Raw genomic sequence first — 7,123 nt, 5'->3', positions numbered from 1 at the left:
TCCTTCCCCAAACTGTGAGCACCAAGGACAGCTCAGAGCTCTGCCAAGAATTTTGAGATGGGAAAGTCAGTGCTCAGATATAAAATAAGAGAAAAAAAAAGTTTGAAACAAGACACTGCACACATGCATATTCTTTTACACTGCACAGCCTACATAGCATGTTCGCATGTCCGCATGCATGATGCACACTACCTCCCAAAAGCATTCAGATCTGATTTATTGTGTCCTTCCTTCCGATGATAGGACACTCAACAAGTGCAGAAGTACTGGAGTCCCTGCAGAAGACTCCAGTAGCTCAGGGTTTAAAAATAGAAAGAAATTAGTATTGTCATTGGTATTATCATTTTCCTTACTTCTGTTTTTAATCTAAATTGCTGTTACTTTCCATTTCTTTAAAAGTATTTTTCACATGGTCAGGCAGGAGAAATAGGCCAAAAATACTGACGGCTGCCCATGCTGCCCCCTCAGCCTTTTAGTAGATACACGTATGCAAAATCCTACATCGCCTTGTTCCTAAGTTATTGTATTTACAAGATTTTGAGAAAACTGACCTTGAAGTCAAAGTCACCAGGATTCGAACCCATCTGAGATTTTTAGTAGATGCACATGTGGTATTAATTTGAAAGTCTTAAGTGGTCTAAGGAGCTTGGAAAGAAAAGCGTCTGGACTTCTTTAGGTTGCTTAAATACGTTTCACCTCTCATCCAAGAAGCTTCTTCAGTTCTAGGGTCACATGATGGAGAGTCCCAGATTTTAACCCAGTGGGAGTTTCCTCCCAAAGAGGGACAAAAGGACCCCCTGATGATCCTCTACCTAATCACATGAGCCAAGGTGTGAAAACGGGTGTGGGTCACAATCAGCCAACGTTTCGGGTGAGCTCATTGTGAAACCTAGTCTCACCCTATCATGTAATTTCCTGAGGTCAGATGGCCCAGAGTGTGAGTGGGCGTTAAGGCGTCTGGGAAGGGATCTCAAAACTGGATTATAGATGGCAGACAGTTAGTGTCGTAAGCCACCACCTCTGTTCAAAGATGGTTGCTCACAATGGACATAAATGGCTTCTTTCACTCCTAAGTGACTTCCTTCTTGAGTTATCACATTCACAAGACTTAAGAAAACTTGTCCTCTGACCTTGGGCTCAAGATCACTGAGATTTGAACTTCCCCGAGAGTTTTAGTAGAGGCACCTATGCTATCAATTTCTGACTACTACGCCACCTCGTTCTTCAGGTTATTGAATGTAAAAACTGTGTCAATGCTGCCCACCCACCCAACAGGGGAAGCAATACCTTAACAGCCTTTTACAACTGAAGGGTAATAAATAATTTACATTTAATTTTATATTCAACATATATTCAGTAACATCACTTGCAAAACGTTTGCAAGTAAAAGCATTAATTAATGTTTATTTAAAGTTAATTTTATTTTCAGTCCCTGTTTTGATATTACTTTATATTTCAGCCTCATTTCACTTTATTGTCAAATTAGTTTGGTTGTGATGGCTGTTTAATCTGATTAATCTCTGTTCCAGCTCCTTTCTGAATTTAAAATAGGGACAACTATGATGGAAATATATATAATCCAGAATCTTTTTTCTTCCTCAGATCTTTAACACTGCAGCATCTGTTGTGGTAAATAATAGAAGATTGATGTTGCAAATGGACATCACACAGAACTTCTTCATAGACTCTGTTCTGTTGAAAAGCAGCAGGGAAAAGTCCAAAGCTGAAACTTGCCTTTGCTAGAATATCAATTTGATACCTCACTTTCAATTGAACTCTCAATGTCAAGGCGCTGCCGTTTTGGGTTGTAAATAGTGACAGGATTCTAATAAACAATCTGCCACGCTTCACCCTGTGTTAATAACCAACTTTCATCTGGTGTCAATCTTAATACAAAACTCCAATTATCCAAGACTTTACTGGAGTGGAAAGAATTGGCTTTTCCATCCTCACTGGATAAGTAGAACAACACCAATCTACATTCACACTGAGCTGAAATCATTTGACTGCTCTCTACTTGCTCCACTGAAACTGCTTTTTTAGTTATCATGTTGGCCTTCTGCACCATTTTCTGACATGTTGCACATTATTGTCTTAATGTTACTGTATAGGCCTTAATCTGAATTGATTTCTAAATTGTTTGTTTTCAGAAGTGTTCCACTTGTGTTTTAGCGTTTACATAGTTTCTGACAGTTTAAGTCCCAACCACAGTTCTTCCCTCATCCATGGAAGATGGTGTCTCTCTGCATCTAAATGATGAGCTGATCATTAAAACTTGATTTGGCAGTGGTTCGCAAAGAAAAGCACAGATTTATGTCTGTTCTTTTTACTTGTTCCTGTAGTAAGCTATTATTGCAGGGTTTACCTTACAATATAAAGCGCCTTTAGGTGACTGTTGTTGTGTTTTGGCGCTGTATAAATAAAATGGAAGTGTGTGCGTGTGTGTGATTGTTTTGTATTTTATAAAAATGAATTGTTAAACATATGTATGGTTTTCACAGTGAAAAATCCAAATTTTCAATGTCCTATATTTCAATACATGATTTCTTTAAGTTGGTTCCACATATCTACCATCTCAGTATAGAAAATTAATATTTAAAAAGACATCTAGTTCACTGTTTTTGATACATGATTTTTGTAGTTTGGGAAAATCCCCTTATAGTTTCATCCTACCAACTATCCATTTAGCCATTTAATCAAAAATCCTGTGATTGGGTTCTTTTCAGCAAAGACCAGTTATCAGCTTATCAGCCACAGATACATTTGATTCTGTAGCAATCAAATGCTGCAGCCTGATGAGCATCTCTCCAGAAATGCAAGTGCCAGTTAATGCTTCTTGATGGAAAATGTCTCCATGAAACAAAATTTAATGTCACAGGCTGCAGTTCTATTTAGCTTTGTCATAATGCAATAGCCAGTAGTCTTTCCTTTATCATTTTACCAATCTGTGTGAACATTTTACTGCTTAAGTAATTTCATTTAAAGTAAGTATTGTTCAGCATTAGTTGTACATGAAAACTGCAATCAGCCATTGCTTTGGCCAACTTAATGAAAAGAATAAAATATAAAATACTGAATTGAAATTTGAGCGATAGTTTGATTTTTTTTTCTTGAAAACACAATATGACTCCTTAAACATTGTAATTCCCCCTTCTTTTTGAACACTGCTTAACTAAAAAAACAAACAAAATTTCACAATATGTACCATAAATTGGAAGAGGTCTAGTTAAGAAACAAGTGTGATATGTTATGCAACCCACCACTATATTCCCATTGCATATTTTTTGGATATTTATAGTTTATACTCATGTGACTGACTCACTACCCTGACAGGCAAAACATTACTCCATCATGACGGACAGTGGTGGACACTCGGTAGTGCTGCAGGACAAAAGTGCTGTTTATTTCACCTGTCTTAAGCCAAGACTCATCCATGCAGACAAACAAATATATGAAGACAAACTATGGATTTTGGGAATTTGTGATTCATCTCTAAAAGCGACAACATCTCTCTCAGAACTCCAGTTTGTTGGCATCTACGTGTATCTTGTCCTGCATATATTTTCAATCTGGACAGGTAAAATAATGCCGCCATGTGGGAGGAGTAGAATAAGCAACTGTTCATTGTTAAAGCAAATTTTAGTGCTAAATAAATAAACCGCCACATGTAAATGTTCCATTTTGTTGACTTGGATATTTACACTGTGAGGCCAAGAAAGTTCAAGTAGTATTTATTTCTCACATACAGTACATGTTGTGTCCTAACTATAAACTTATTTGAGTAGTTTTCCAATGTCATGTAGTTCATTCCTACAGTTTAAATGAGCCTTCACTGACCGCCTGGGTTTCTGTGAAGAAGCAGAAATTGGTGGGGTTGGGCCTGTATGGCAAGGTTATTAGAGGTGTGCTCACATGTTCGGACCATACTATACCCTCTTCTGGCAGTAAATGAATGTTGATTAGGCCATCAAATAGCACAGCAACTGCCTGACATTTTGGCTAAATTAAACTCGGAAATGTTCAAAGGATGGCTGGAGGGCAAAGGATCACAGTACCGTTATGCCCTCCAGGTAGGCGTGTCCAAGTAACTTTGATGTCACGTGAAAACTATGGATTGAAGTACCCCTACTGGATTGCCCCAAGTGTCAAAAAGTGACGGTAAAGGAGTAGCCTGTGTGTTATAATGTGAAACCTGTGGGTCTTGACCTGTTGTCAATAACTGACAACTTTAAAACAGGTTACACACAGTCAAATTTTTATACTGCTAAAAAAAAAAGATTTATGACAGATAAACAGTTGTTGGTATCAACCTCTGTACATTTATTATTTTGCACAGAGCATACAGCATACCAGAAGCGGACATGGTTTTTCAAGCCACGCAGCTTGCAAGTGCCGAAAGGGTTAGATCAAAAATAGTAAAAGTGGACAACTACTTTAATATGAAAAGTAAAAATCCACCACAGTACATGTTTTTGAAATGTATTTGGTTTTCAAATGAATCAATGTAACCTTGGATGTAGTTTCCGTCATACAACAAGAAGCCTCAACACTCCATTCATGATTATTTTATTTCATCCATGGAAACTGTAGGGCTTCACAAACTATAGTAATGCCATTGATAGTGCATCTCTTTTGTTGGGTGAAAGTGAATCGCTGCAAGCTCAGGATATGAATGCTACAGTCCATTTAACAATGTGAATAGGCAAGGACTGAAAGTTTTTCTAAGTAAACTAAATGTTGCTGACCTGCAAAAGAGGCCTCTCTTTGGATGGAAAAACAGGATAATCTGATTAGAATCTCAAGGTTACCATCAGTTATTCACCTTAGTCTAATGATGGGTAACAAAGACTTCAATGAACATCCAAGCCTCAGTAAGTTCCAGTGCCAAAAGAAGCTTGCCAGCCACTAGTATCATGTGGTGATTTTTTCATTCAAAACAAATCTGAGAAATGTTTGAAAAACAATGTTTGCATTGCCATGGTTTTTTTTTAAGAATATGTTCAAATGGCAGTAGCTGAATAAAACACACCCCATTTTTTCCAACTGATAGAAAAAGAAAGAAAATCAAGAAACCTGCATCCCTTGTACCAAACGTAGGAGTGTAAGGCTTTGGGCTGTATTCTGGCTTCCTGCCGTTGCCATTGCAATGGTGCAGCTGCCTCCTGAGATATTCCACACATGACATTTATCCAGGGGAGGGCATTGACAGATGCTTCAAAGCAGCTTTGTGGCACGGCCAAGAAAGGCCCCTCGTCACATTAGATAAGGCAGGGGACTATCATATTAACCTATGTGTGGTGCTGCCATGTTGAAAAGTACATAGGGCCAGCCAGTGGACACCTGCTTTGCCTGCAGCAAGCCGCCTCACAGCACACAGTGCCCTAACAAGGAATGAAAAGGATAAACAGCTTGACAAAATTCTTATTGCTAGTACATTCATGTGTTTGCATACACAGGTTTGTTGTCACTACCCCAACAATTATGTGCTACAGGGTACCAGGCTGCAATGTTATGTGCTTGACAATGCATATTCTCCTTGCAATCTTCAAAGTTTACAGGAAATATGTCCAATCATATTTTGCTATCATACTGTATAGTAATTATTTAATTCACACTTTTAGGTACCTCGTGAGAACAGACTTGATGTGGTAATGAGTGATCTATATTTACTGCTTGCCATTTTATTTAAGTGATGAAAATCTGTAAGATTTATGTTCCACACAATGCTGACAAAATAACAAGATACATTAAAAAAGAGAAATTTTAAAAAGTGCTAATGGGTTTTACTTTCCACAATGTAATGCCATTTAACATTTTTTCCTTAATGTTGCAATATTTTGTCTGTCGTGTAAGAAGCAGAGAATGATAACATTAGTGTTGTTGGAAACATGAAAGGCAGAAAAGGTAAGTCATACCAAAAAGAAGCAGCCAGAGGAACATTTTACAGCTACAGCTAATTGACAACCGGCCAGTAATGTGATTCTTCAGCAGATTTTCCCCAAAATACTGAACCTACAAATTCAGGCACATTTTCAAGATAATGTTCCTTGGTGTAAAGTTTTAAATATGTTCAAAATCTCATCATCTGCATTACATGTCACCAAAAGAGAATCTGGTGAAAACTGAAAATCGATTTTCTTCCAACCGAGTATTGGATACCCATAATCTTTGGGCCTGATGATCCTGGGATCCAAGAAACGGAAATCATTTTTTTCAGGGAAGGCCTTGCATAGTTAAGGAAGACAATGCTAAACTGCATGGCTTAATAAAATTGTCTTGTAGAATGAAGCCACAGTTTGTGCCATAGGAATGCAAAACAGCAGCACCTGAGAACTAGTCTGACATCAGCAGGTTGAGTTTCAGTCACGCCGTCATCGCTGCTCAGATTGGGGCTTTTAATGAAGCAATATAAGCTCTCTTTTTCATGAGTGGCATGAGCAGCACATGCTCCAGCTGTCTTGGGTCCAGTAGATCTAGCAATCTCTTCTTAAAAATAACTGATTGGGTGTTTTGGACTGGGTCTCCTGGGACCACAGTGATGTCACAACATCATGAGGAAATGGAATGAAGTCATAAAAATGGGAATGATAAAAAGCACATGGGAGATATAACAAAAAAAAAATATATATATATATAGGTATATGCGATCTGGGGGACCCCACTTGGTAGGATGAGAGTTAACTTGTGACAGTAAGGCCACAAAGAAACAAAAGGCTTCTCAGAGTAGGGCTAACATGTATACATGTTACAGTGATATCATACAATATGGAATTATTGCTAAATTGTATTAAAATGTACATTGGTGTTACTTTTCCTCAATGAATTTGGTTTGTGGTAGAACACAACCATATCATGTGCATTTCTCACTTTTAATCAGTTTACTATAAATATATATTTTTAGATAAACAGAAAAAAATGGACAAATATGTGGTTTGTGGTAGAGATGGCACAATACCACTTTTTTATGTCCGATACCGATACCGATATCATAAATTTGGATATCTGCCGATACCGATATGAATCCGATATAGTGTTTTTTAATCAACAAAACTGTTTTTTAAATATCTTGCTGCATTTTGTATAAGTTCATACTCAAGTTTAAAACAACAACTACACTAAAGCT

This window comes from Pundamilia nyererei, unplaced genomic scaffold (assembly GCF_000239375.1).
Source record: "Pundamilia nyererei isolate P.nyererei 1_Seehausen unplaced genomic scaffold, PunNye1.0 scaffold00019, whole genome shotgun sequence".
Taxonomy (NCBI): Eukaryota; Metazoa; Chordata; class Actinopteri; order Cichliformes; family Cichlidae; genus Pundamilia; species Pundamilia nyererei.
This window is presented reverse-complemented; position numbering follows the sequence as displayed.